We start from the raw sequence: 12,553 nt of genomic DNA on the forward strand, positions 1-12,553 counted from the left end.
AAATGTCTGTATCATTGCGTCCTTTTGACATTCCGCCAACTCAGACACGCAATAGTTGCAAGTATGGCAATCCTCGCTTTAGTGCGGCTGGATGACAACTATCATTATGAAGCAAATTATTCCTATCCGTAGTTTTAGAAAACAAACTAGTTGTAACCCTGACTAAGTTAATAGATATCAAAACATCCAAATAATGGATCTGTACATCACTAATATTAAAGGTAAGTTTAACCGGTGATTGACTCAAATTATGCTGTTCAATTAAATTGATATGGTCCACCTTAGGACCCCTCCAAAAAATGAACAAGTCATCAATATAGCGCGTGTAGGACGCTATTCTGGATGAAACTTCAGGACAGGCGAAAAAGAATCCGCAATCGTTTCAGAGCTCTTAGCTCTTTTATCAAGACTGAATAAATACAAGAAAAATGACACATATATACATACCTTAGCATGTGTACTTACCACACTGTCCCATCGGAGTCCCGATAATGTCATTGGCGTGCGCGACGCCGGCGGTCGGTGACTCACTAGGGGGCATGGCAGAACAGTGATACCATCACCATGACAGCTAGACAAATAACAAAATAATGCGGTCACAATTAGAGGGAGACAAAGTATAAGAGGAAATCAAGACACTGGTAACGAACACCTCAATCAGAACAATGATAATACCTGTAAAAGGTATAAATACATAATATATCATGTATAACGTGGTGGAAATGTTCCGAATGATGGATAAATATCACAAAAGGGAAAATGCCCTAGCCCCCATAGTGTATTTTAAAAGGGCTATATGAATCTATATAAGAAATAGGAGGATCTAGATAACTAATGTGGGCATATGATGCTATAATATAAAGAACAAAATGCAAATGAAATTTCAAATGAGAGAATGTCACAAGATGATGAGCTCAGAAATTATACGAAACACGTTAGAGACAATGTTTCATTCAGACCGGAGGGTTGCACTGTTTGCAAAGTGTCTATCCAGTAAGCTTCCCTCTGTAGAAGCATCCGATTTCTGTCACCACCTCTGGGATCATCTTTTATCTGATGGTAGAGACATTGTGTTGCAACATCTGTTGGAATCGAACACTGCATATCAGGCCCCTGATCTTGATTTCTATCTCAATCTTCTCCACTTGGTTCTTCATAGAATTTTTTTTATATTTAATGTAGATTTGTACATACAGCGTATGGGGTGTGCGATGGGTTCGAACGTCACACCCTCGTACGCTAATGCATATATGTTTTTTGTGGAAAAGGAGTTATTTTTCTCCTCTGACATGATGAGTAGTATATTTTCTATACGCGCTATATAGATGATATCCTCCTGCTCTGGACAGGTACCAAGATGGCATTTGAAGAACATATGAAATACATCAATAGCTGTGATTGCCCCATACAATTTACTTTTGACATGAGTTTAGAACAAGTCCACTTTTTGGATGTGAACATCTATAAGCAGAATGAGCAGATCCAGACGTCTTTATTTATTAAAAACACGGACAGAAATCAATTATTACTTTCTTAGAGTCATCACCCACCAGCCTTAAAATGAGGATTACCCTTCTCTCAGCTTATAAGGGTGAAAATAATTATAATTATAATTATGAAGAACTACTGGAAACCTCCCTCCTAGATATGATGGATAAATTTAAACAAAGAGGTTACTCTGATGCTGTACTTCGAGAAGCGAAAGAAAAAGTGGATAAGATTCCGCGCAATTTACTGTTACAGGCTAAAGCTAATAAACCATCTAAAAATGTGGATCGACTATTTTGGGTGCATGAATATAACACAGCGGATAAAGAAATTTAACAGTCTGTCAAGTCACTCTGGCCTGTGATTCAGCAGGACAAAGATTTGAAAAAATTAAAACACTATAGTATCATGTGATGCTATAAACGCAGAAAGAACTTGAGAGATATGATAGTGAGATCAGACAATCTTCAAATAGGGTTTCCCCTAATACCAGGACTAAACCAGGGGGGTGCTATAAATGTCTTGGCTGTACCATGTGCAGCTTAATGATACAAACAAAAATTTTTCATCACCCACATACTGGGAATAAAATCTCCATCAAACATCCTTTGACATGCTCTAGTGCCTATGTAGTGTACCTCATTAAGTGCCCCTGTGGATTATGTTATGTGGGAAAGACTATTAGACCTTTCAAAGACCATATGGCACTACATCGGTCTGCTATATGGGGAGCGCTTAATAATAAGGATGTGGACCAACCAGTTGCTCGCCACTATGTTGCAGCTAAACACAGTCTTGCCATGTTAAGATACATTATTATTGATCAGGTGCCAGAAGATCCTCGGGGAGGCGATAGAGGAATTAGATTACTACAATTGGAAACACAATGGATTTTCAGACTTGATAGTATTCAACCAAGAGGTTTAAATGAACACCTGACATACTCTGCCTTTTTTTAGGTCTCGCTGCGGAGACTGTGCATTATAGAAGCAGATGTATTATGTACACTTAGCCAAGACCTGCTTAATAGTATATTTGGTCTATCTTTCTATTAGGGGTGAGCGGGTTCGGATTTCAGAAATCCGAACCCCCCCGAGCCCCCCCGATCCGAGTCCGATCCGAGTCAGGCTCGACTTTTCCCGCCTGACTCGGATCTGAAATCGAGGCAAAACGTCATCATCCCGCCTTCCGAGTCTCGCGGGTTTTGGATCCTATATAAGGTACCCGCGTCGGCTCCATTTTCTCACTCGGCTGTGGACAATGAAGAGGGAGGGTGGGAGTTAGGGCTGTGTAGTGTAGTGTAGTGTAGTGCTGCTGTTGTCCACTACTTCAAAGTCCATAGGGGTTGGCTGTGTTGTGCTGTGCTGCTGTTGTTAATAGGGGCTGTGTCCACTACTTCAAAGTCCATAGGGGCTGGCTGGACTGTGTTGTGCAGTCAGTTCTCCATAGGGGCTGTGTCCACTCCAAAGTCCTGTGCAGTGTCCCAGTCCTAAAGGGGTGCTGTAGTGTTGTCCAGGGGGTGCACTGTCCATCTGGGGTGCTCCCCCCAAGTGCTAAAAATATAATATATTTTCTGTGTTTGTGAATTGTGTGCGCAGTAGCCGCACGTGCATCAACAAAGTAGTGACAAGCGTGCGCCTGTGTCATGAGTAAAGGGCCGGCTGGCTTGACCGTTAAAGGGTGCTGTAACCCCCAAAGTACACTCCAGTCCAAACCAAAAAAATAATAATTTTCTGTGTTTGTGAATTGTGTGCGCAGTAGCCGCACGTGCATCAACCAAGTAGTGCCAAGCGTGCGCCTGTGTCATAAGTAAAGGGCCGGCTGGCTTGACCGTTAAAGGGTGCTGTAACCCCCGAAAGTACACTCCAGTCCAAACCCCAAAAAAAATTATTTTCTGTGTTTGTGAATTGTGTGCGCAGTAGCCGCACGTGCATCAACAAAGTAGTGCCAAGCGTGCGCCTGTGTCATAAGTAAAGGGCCGGCTGGCTTGACCGTTAAGGGTGCTGTATCCCCCGAAAGTACACTCCAGTCCAAACCAAAAAAAAAATTATTTTCTGTGTTTGTGAATTGTGTGCGCAGTAGCCGCACGTGCATCAACAAAGTAGTGCCAAGCGTGCGCCTGTGTCATAAGTAAAGGGCCGGCTGGCTTGACCGTTAAAGGGTGCTGTAACCCCCAAAGTACACTCCAGTCCAAACCAAAAAAAAAATAATTTTCTGTGTTTGTGAATTGTGTGCGCAGTAGCCGCACGTGCATCAACAAAGTAGTGCCAAGCGTGCGCCTGTGTCATAAGTAAAGGGCCGGCTGGCTTGACCGTTAAGGGTGCTGTAACCCCCGAAAGTACACTCCAGTCCAAACCAAAAAAAAAATTATTTTCTGTGTTTGTGAATTGTGTGCGCAGTAGCCGCATGTGCATCAACAAAGTAGTGCCAAGCGTGCGCCTGTATCATAAGTAAAGGGCCGGCTGGCTTGACCGTTAAAGGGTGCTGTAACCCCCAAAGTACACTCCAGTCCAAACCAAAAAAAAAATAATTTTCTGTGTTTGTGAATTGTGTGCGCAGTAGCCGCACGTGCATCAACAAAGTAGTGCCAAGCGTGCGCCTGTGTCATAAGTAAAGGGCCGGCTGGCTTGACCGTTAAGGGTGCTGTAACCCCTGAAAGTACACTCCAGTCCAAACCAAAAAAAAAATTATTTTCTGTGTTTGTGAATTGTGTGCGCAGTAGCCGCATGTGCATCAACAAAGTAGTGCCAAGCGTGCGCCTGTGTCATAAGTAAAGGGCCGGCTGGCTTGACCGTTAAAAGGTGCTGTAACCCCCGAAAGTACACTCCAGTTCAAACCAAAAAAAAAATTATTTTCTGTGTTTGTGAATTGTGTGCGCTGTAGCTGCACGTGCATCAACAAAGTAGTGCCAAGCGTGCGCCTGTGTCATAAGTAAAGGGCCGGCTGGCTTGACTGTTAAGGGTGCTGTAACCCCTGAAAGTACACTCCAGTCCAAACCAAAAAAAAAATTATTTTCTGTGTTTGTGAATTGTGTGCGCAGTAGCCGCATGTGCATCAACAAAGTAGTGCCAAGCGTGCGCCTGTGTCATAAGTAAAGGGCCGGCTGGCTTGACCGTTAAAAGGTGCTGTAACCCCCGAAAGTACACTCCAGTTCAAACCAAAAAAAAAATTATTTTCTGTGTTTGTGAATTGTGTGCGCTGTAGCTGCACGTTCATCAACAAAGTAGTGCCAAGCGTGCGCCTGTGTCATAAGTAAAGGGCCGGCTGGCTTGACTGTTAAAGGGTGCTGTAACCCCCAAAGTACTCTCCAGTCCAAACCCAAAAAAAAATTATTTTCTGTGTTTGTGAATTGTGTGCGCAGTAGCCGCACGTGCATCAACAAAGTAGTGCCAAGCGTGCGCCTGTGTCATAAGTAAAGGGCCGGCTGGCTTGACCGTTAAAGGGTGCTGTAACCCCCAAAGTACACTCCAGTCCAAACCAAAAAAAAAATTATTTTCTGTGTTTGTGAATTGTGTGCACAGTAGCCGCACGTGCATCAACAAAGTAGTGCCAAGCGTGCGCCTGTGTCATAAGTAAAGGGCTGGCTTGACCGTTAAAGGGTGCTGTAACCCCCGAAAGTACACTCCAGTCCAAACCAAAAAAAAATTATTTTCTGTGTTTGTGAATTGTGTGCGCAGTAGCCGCACGTGCATCAACAAAGTAGTGCCAAGCGTGCGCCTGTGTCATAAATAAAGGGCCGGCTGGCTTGACCGTTAAGGGTGCTGTAACCCCCGAAAGTACACTCCAGTCCAAACCAAAAAAAAAATTATTTTCTGTGTTTAGCCGCACGTATATATCAAATTGATATAACATAAATGGAGGACCAAACTTTCTCCGATAAAAATAAAATAGAGAAAGATCAAGAACCACTTCCTCCTAGTGCTGAAGCTGCTGCCACTAGTCATGACATAGACAATAACATGCCATCAACGTCGTCTGCCAAGGCCGATGCCCAATGTCTTAGTAGAGGACACATACAATCCCAAATGGCAAAGTTCAGGAAAATGACCTTGAAAAAGACATTTAAATCAGCTGAAGAAAAACGTAAACTTGCCAATATGCCATTTACGACACGGAGTGGCAAGGAACGGCTAAGGTCAATCCCTAGTATGTTCATGACTAGTGGTTCAGCTTCACATGACGATGGAAGCCCTCCTCCCACTAAAAAAATCAAAAGAGTTAAGCTGGCAAAAGCACAGCGAAGAACTGTGCTTTCTAAGAAGATATCACAAATCCCCAAGGAGAGTCCAAGTGTGGTGGTGGTTGCGATGCCTGACCTTCCCAGCACTGGACGGGAAGAGGTGGCTCTTTCCACCATTTGCACGCCCCCTGCAAGTGCTGAAAGGAGCACCCACAGTCCACTTGCTGATATGCAAATTGAAGATGTCACTGTTGAAGTACAACAGGATGAGGATACTGGTGTAGCTGGCGCTGAGGAGGAAGTTGGCGAGGAGGATTCTGATGGTGATGTGGTTTGTTTAAATCAGGCTCCGGGGGAGACAGTTGTTGTCCGTGGGATGAAAAAGCCCATCACGGTCATGCCTGGGCAGAAGACCAAACATTCCACCTCTTTGGTCTGGCAATATTTCTATCCAAATCCGGACAACAACTGTCTTGCCATATGTACCATATGTAAAGGTGAAATAAGTAGGGGTAGGGACGTCAACCACCTAGGAACATCCTCCCTTATACGGCACCTGCAGCGCGTTCATAAAAAGTTACTGTCAAGCTCAGAAACTTTGGCTAAGACTGTAAGCAGTCCAGAGACACCTAAATCCCGTTGTCCTGTTGTATCCAAGCGCCTGCAAACCACACCGTCAACTCCCTCCTCGTCAATTTCCTCCTTAGTCAGGATCGGAAGTAGTCCTGCAGGCCATGTCACTGGCATGACTGACTCTCCTATCCGGGATTCCTCTGGAGGATCCTGCATTGCTACGCCTACTGCTGCCGCTGCTGCTGTTGCTGCTTGGAGTCGTTCATCATCCCAGAGAGGAAGTAGGAACACCACTACTTTTACTAAACAATTGACCCTCCAACAGTCCTTAGCGAGGAGGATGAAGTACTACAGCAGTCATCCTGAAGCAAAACGTATAACTGAGGCCTTGACTGCTATGTTGGTGTTAGACGTGCGTCCGGTATCCACCATTAGTGCAGTGGGATTTAGACAATTGATGGAGGTAGTGTGTCCCCGGTTCCAAATCCCGTCTAGATTCCACTTCACTAGGCAGGCGATACCGAGACTGTACAGAAACGTCAGAAAAAGTGTCCTCAGTGTCCTGAAAAATGCCGTTGTACACAATGTCCACTTAACCACGGACATGTGGACAAGTGGAACAGGGCAGACTAAGGACTATATGACTGTGACAGCCCACTGGGTAGATGAATCACCTTACGCAGCAACAGCAGCAGCGTCACCAGTAGCAGCATCTCAGAAACGCCAGCTCGTTACAAGGCAGGCTACGCTGTGTATCACCGGTTTCAGTAAGAGGCACACCGCCGACAACCTCTTAGAGAAACTGAGGGAAATCATCGCCCAGTGGCTTACCCCACTTAGACTCTCCTGGGGATTTGTGATATCTGACAACGCCACCAATATTGTGCGGGCATTACATCTGGGCAAATTCCAGCTCGTCCCATGTTTTGCTCACACAATAAACTTGGTGGTGCAGAATTTTCTGAAAAGCGACAGGGGCGTGCAGGAGACGCTTTGGGTGGCCCGAAAAATTTCTGGCCACTTTCGCCATTCAGTGACTGCGTGCCGAAGACTGGAGCGCCATATGCATATGATAGTGTCACCATTGACAGAATGGTGGTGGATTACATCGGTGACAGCATCCAAGTAGGCATGTCAGACAGTCCGTACCTGTACTGGCAGGAAAAAGAGGCAATTTGGAGGCCCCTGTACAAACTGGCTTTATTTTACCTAAGTTGCCCCCCCTCCAGTGTGTACTCCGAAAGAGTGTTTAGCGCAGCCGGGAACCTTGTCAGCAAAAGGCGTAGGAGGTTGCTTCCACAAAATGTGGAGAAGATGATGTTCATCAAAATTAATTCTTCCAGGGAGACCAGCCTCCAGAATGTACAGTGGGACCTGTGGTGGTGGATTCCAGCGAGGATGAATTAATACTCTGTGAGGATGAGGATGTACATAACAATGAAGAGGGTGAGGAATCAGTGGATGAGGAGGATGAGGACGACATCTTGCCTCCGTAGAGCCAGTTTGTGCAGAGACAGATTAATTGCCAGCTTGTTTTGTGGGAGCCCAAACGAACCAATAATTTCAGCCACAGTTGTGTGGCAGACCCTGGTGCTGAAATGATTGGTTTGTTAAAGTGTGCATGTCCTGTTTATACAACATAAGGGTGGGTGGTAGGGCCCAAGGACAATTCCATCTTGCACCTCTTTTTTTTCTTTGCATTATGTACTGTTTGGGGCCTAGTTTTTCAAATTGCCATCCTGTCTGCCACTGCAGTGTCACTCCTAGATGGGCCACGTGTTTGTGCCGCCCATTTGTGTCGCTTAGCATAGTCATCCAGCTACCTCGGTGCAACCTTTTGGCCTAAAAACAATATTGTGACGTGTGAGGTGTTCAGAATAGACTGGATATGAGTGGAAATTAATGTTATTGAGGTTAATAATAGTATAAGAACAGAAAAACCCACAAATTCTGTGATTTTAGCTGTTTTTATGCTTTTTTCCAAAAAAATACAGATCCAAAACACGGAAGGGTGGTTTTGGCAAAACCAATCCACATCCAAAACATGAAGAAAGATCCAGATCCAAAACCAAAACACGAAAAGTAGCCGGTGCACACCCCTAATATATATATAAATACATTTTGCAATAAAATTTTGCAATAAATAAATGTTTTTATCATAATCATGGCCATGGTTATGGGCCTACCCACCATATCCAGGTAACCTGTGTAGGGTAAGTCCCTAACATACTAGGGTTCAAATCCAGAGCACAGGACATCCCCAAAACAGCTCAGCCGAGCCACCCCAGGGCATCGCTCTAATGAGAAAGGTAAAGTGTGAAAGGTAAGAGCAGCTACAGCTGCATATATAGGATAGAAGTGAAAATACAAATATATTAAAAACAAACAGTAAAGTGTTAAAAATGTGCAAAAAAGGAAGAATGTGTTATAATGTGATGCCCTGAAGCAGACCAACCAAAGCAATCCAGGGAACCCACACCCCCAAAATCAACCCAAAGTTGCACTACGGTATATAATTTGTAGGATTTACCTATTACTAGTGTTACAGTATATAACTTGTAGGACTTACCTAAAATTGTGCCTATTATATATATTCAGGGTGTGCAGTCCAGGATTCTTTCATATGTTTTCTGATTGGACCAAGAGAATTTTGGACTAGCTAAAATAAATAAGCCACTCACTCCAATTAATTTCCAACTGTATTCTTAGCAAAGTGAGAGTACAGCTCAGTGCATTGCTTTTCAAATGACTCTTACTGCCCATAACCAATAGAAGGGAATGGTATCCATCGCATGGTTCCCAGCATGTCTCTGTCCCATTGCTATTTAACATGATGAGAGAAGGAAAAAGGTGCAGTGTATTGTCGTGCCACCTCGGGTAGCAGAAAGGGTGCGGAATGCCCCACTGCACAAGCAAAATAAGTACAAATGTTGTGACATTCTGGTAAACATTAGAATTTTTTCTTAGGGTTGCAGAAGTATAGGTATATATTGTAGCATGACAAGAGAAATATCATGTACATATGAACCATCTGTCCCTTCAAATGTCTCATAATTTTCACCCGACAAGGACACTCGCTGTGTGGAGTTCTATGTTCGTCTTTTGATTATGTGGGTTTACTCTGGTTTCCTCCCACACTCCAAAATCCACTGGCAGGTTTCTAAGAAACTAAATCTAGCAGGCCATATGCAAAGAATCCAAGTCACGTGCTTGAAATTACTGTAGATTTCCACCTGTATTCAGCTTGGTCTATGAAATTTCCAGATCTTTATGTCGTGCAAATGCCCGGATACTGCCCAGAAACACCGGCCACAAGCAGGGACCTGGCTGACATTCATGCTACTCTGAATAGCCTAGATATATTGGTTCGGAATTGGATTCCTAAAATATCTATAAAATATTGATAAAAACAGCTAAAATCATGAGTTCCGAACAGTGGCTGCCCTCTGTGAGGTGACACCCAGTGTGGGTAGAGGTGGGGAGAGATGTTGTGCTCGTGGCACAGCCAGACGCCGACAAGAAGGGGACATGACTTAGTGGGGTAGGGGGCATGGCCTCACTGCCAAAACCCTCATTTTAGAGGCCCTACAGTTGTAACATGGGAATGAGAATGAAATGCTGGCGGTTCAAATCCTGACAGCAGATGCCCAATAGGAGGAGATCCCGACTGGGGCAGGTAAGTACCCTAACCCTCCTCTGTCCCCCCCTAACCCTAACCCTCCATTAGTGGTGCCTAACCCTAACCTCCTCCCCTGGTGCCTAACCTTAACCTCCCCCCAGGGGTGCCTAAACCTAACCCCCACTCCCCGCACCCTAAACCTAACCCTCCCGGGGGGTACCTAACCCTATCCCCCCCCCCGGTGGTGCCTAACCCTAACCCTCCCTCCTAGGGGTGCCTAACCCTAATCTCCCCCCCAAAACCTAAGCCTAACACCAGTAGAGTCCCTAATTCTAACCCCCCCAAGTCTAATGCTAAGGGCGCCATAGATTTACCTTAGTTCGGGATGGCGTCCTCGGTGTTCCAACGTTGGGATTAACATAGGGGTCTGTATTTCGATGCCTATGTTAACTCCCTTTCTGGGTTTCTGCTGTCGGGATTAAGACCATGAGGCCGCCGGGCTCATTACTACATCCTGTAACATGTATTGTGTCAAAATCAAACACTGCACACTCTAGATCAGGAGTGGCCAAACTCTGTCCTCGAGATCTACCAACAGTTCACGTTTTCCAGGTCACCCAGCAGGTGCACAGTGTAGTCATTACTCACTGACACATTTTGAAAGATCCATAGGTGGAGCTAACTATTTCACTTGTAATTCTGTGAGGAGACCTGGAAAACGTGAACTGTTGGTAGCTCTCGAGAACTGAGTTTGGCCACCACTGCTCTAGACCAATACAAAACAGCACCCTACTGGGATTCTGCTCCAGAAAGACGTGCAGAAATAGTGCAGCTGTGCCAACTGAGCAGGAAAGAGGACTGGCAATTTTACAGTACATATCTTCATACCACTCAGAAAAAGTGCCGACCATAGCAGCACAAAAACACACTTTATTCGGTTAATAATAAAAATAGCAGGTCCATGGCAAAATATGCCTTTGGCTACCCCTGTGTATTCTATACTTACCCACTTTTCACCGCCTCTGAGGGATCAGGGAAAATGAAACTCCAAGTGGGAGGGGCAGGGTGTGATGCATCATTGTGGCTTTGCACATGGGCGTCGAGAGGGGGGGGAGCGGATACAGTTTACCCGGGCTTGCTAGAGAGACCCGGTTCTGGCGTCGCCCCCCCTTTCCCTCACAGCAGCTCAGCACACAGCTTGTCTGGAGCAGTCTCCTATGGCTGTGGGTGGGAGCAATCACACTGATCGCCCCCCCCCCACTGCTTAGCGCCTACGTGACGCTGCCAAAGTGATTTAGTCTTTATTTTTTTGTCAAGGGGGTGTGGCCATGCCTCCCATGATTGGGCCACACCCCCTCCTTTACCTGGGCCCGGCCGGGGTCTCTACGGCCCTGGCTTTGCACTGGCAACATATAAATCATTGCATTATGTTTGCAGTAGGTGGGGCCACCAGTAACTTATTTATAGTAAATCGTGTCATCACTCGCCCTGACAACTTAACAACTGATTTTTCTTCCAGTTTCTCCCTGGATTAGTGACAATGACACTGAACGTATAACAAAACTCCAATGGCCCCATTTAACAAGAACAAATGGATCAATATACTGTAGCATCCACTCTTGCTGTTTCTTGCAGCACTGTTTATGTAACTGCTGCTGGTATTTAAAACTACAGACATTTTATGTGTCGACCATTTGTGTAGACCGTTTGACCATGTCGACCATTTGACCCTGTCCCTTAGTCCAGGTCGACCTTTTAATTGTCAGTCTTTTGACCATGTCGACCACTTGCATGTCGACCACCTGGTGTCAATCTTTTCACAGTCTATTAAGACACTCTAGATCTTCCATCCCTTTACCAAAAAAAGTTTCTCATTTTGTGATCAGTTCCATTTGGTAATTTTCATTTTGTATTCTCTGTGTGTAAAGCTGGGTACACACTAAATGACGTACTCAGCGATGCGACACACGACCCGGCTGCCGACAGGCCGACATATTGGACGGACCGTACACACTGGGCGATCCGGTATCCGACCACCAGATATGCCGCCCCCCCACATAGCGCTGCATGGGATCGTCAACCATAACGTCTGATCTTAAATGCTGTAATGAGGTTGACGAACCCATGGCAGCGCGCACTACACGATGTAGTGCATACACACTGCACATATTTTAACGATTTGTTGTTCTGATGTGTCGGAAACGGCCAAATCATTAAAGATATTGTGTAGTGTGTAGGGGAATTTAGATACATACATGCTAAAACATACGTCAAGGTTGACTGGGAAGAGAAGCTTGAAGTTTGTATTCTTATAAAACTCTTCATCACTAAAACTGTAGGAGGATCTAGATAGTCCATGCAAACTGACAAAACGGTGCAGCCAATCATGAGTTAGCTTTCATTAGTCTATGCTGGATTACACTACTGATTAAAGAGATTTTTGTATCAAACAGTGAAAAGAGTGAAGTTGCCCATAACAACCAATCAGATTCTACCTATCATTTTATAGAATGTACTTGATAATTGCTACCTTAAACCTGTTGCTATGGGCAACTTCTCCACTGGTGAACTTCTCATTTTTGCTTGAAACATCTACCCCTATATCTGATTGGTTATTATAGATTTCAGTATGCTATACATTTTACATCATGTTAAGAAATGAGTTGAGTTCAGCACAAGGTGTAAGAGTTAAT

The 12,553-nt window shown here is 44.8% G+C and overlaps 1 pseudogene; it reads left to right on the forward strand.

Moving 5' to 3' along the window:
* The first annotated feature begins 1,357 nt into the window (after positions 1-1,357).
* Positions 1,358-2,447, forward strand: LOC148522949 (uncharacterized; annotated as a pseudogene).
* Positions 2,448-12,553: the final 10,106 nt, after the last annotated feature.

Source organism: Taudactylus pleione, unplaced genomic scaffold (assembly GCF_031769625.1).
Source record: "Taudactylus pleione unplaced genomic scaffold, aTauple2 ptg000136l, whole genome shotgun sequence".
Lineage (NCBI taxonomy): Eukaryota > Metazoa > Chordata > Amphibia > Anura > Myobatrachidae > Taudactylus > Taudactylus pleione.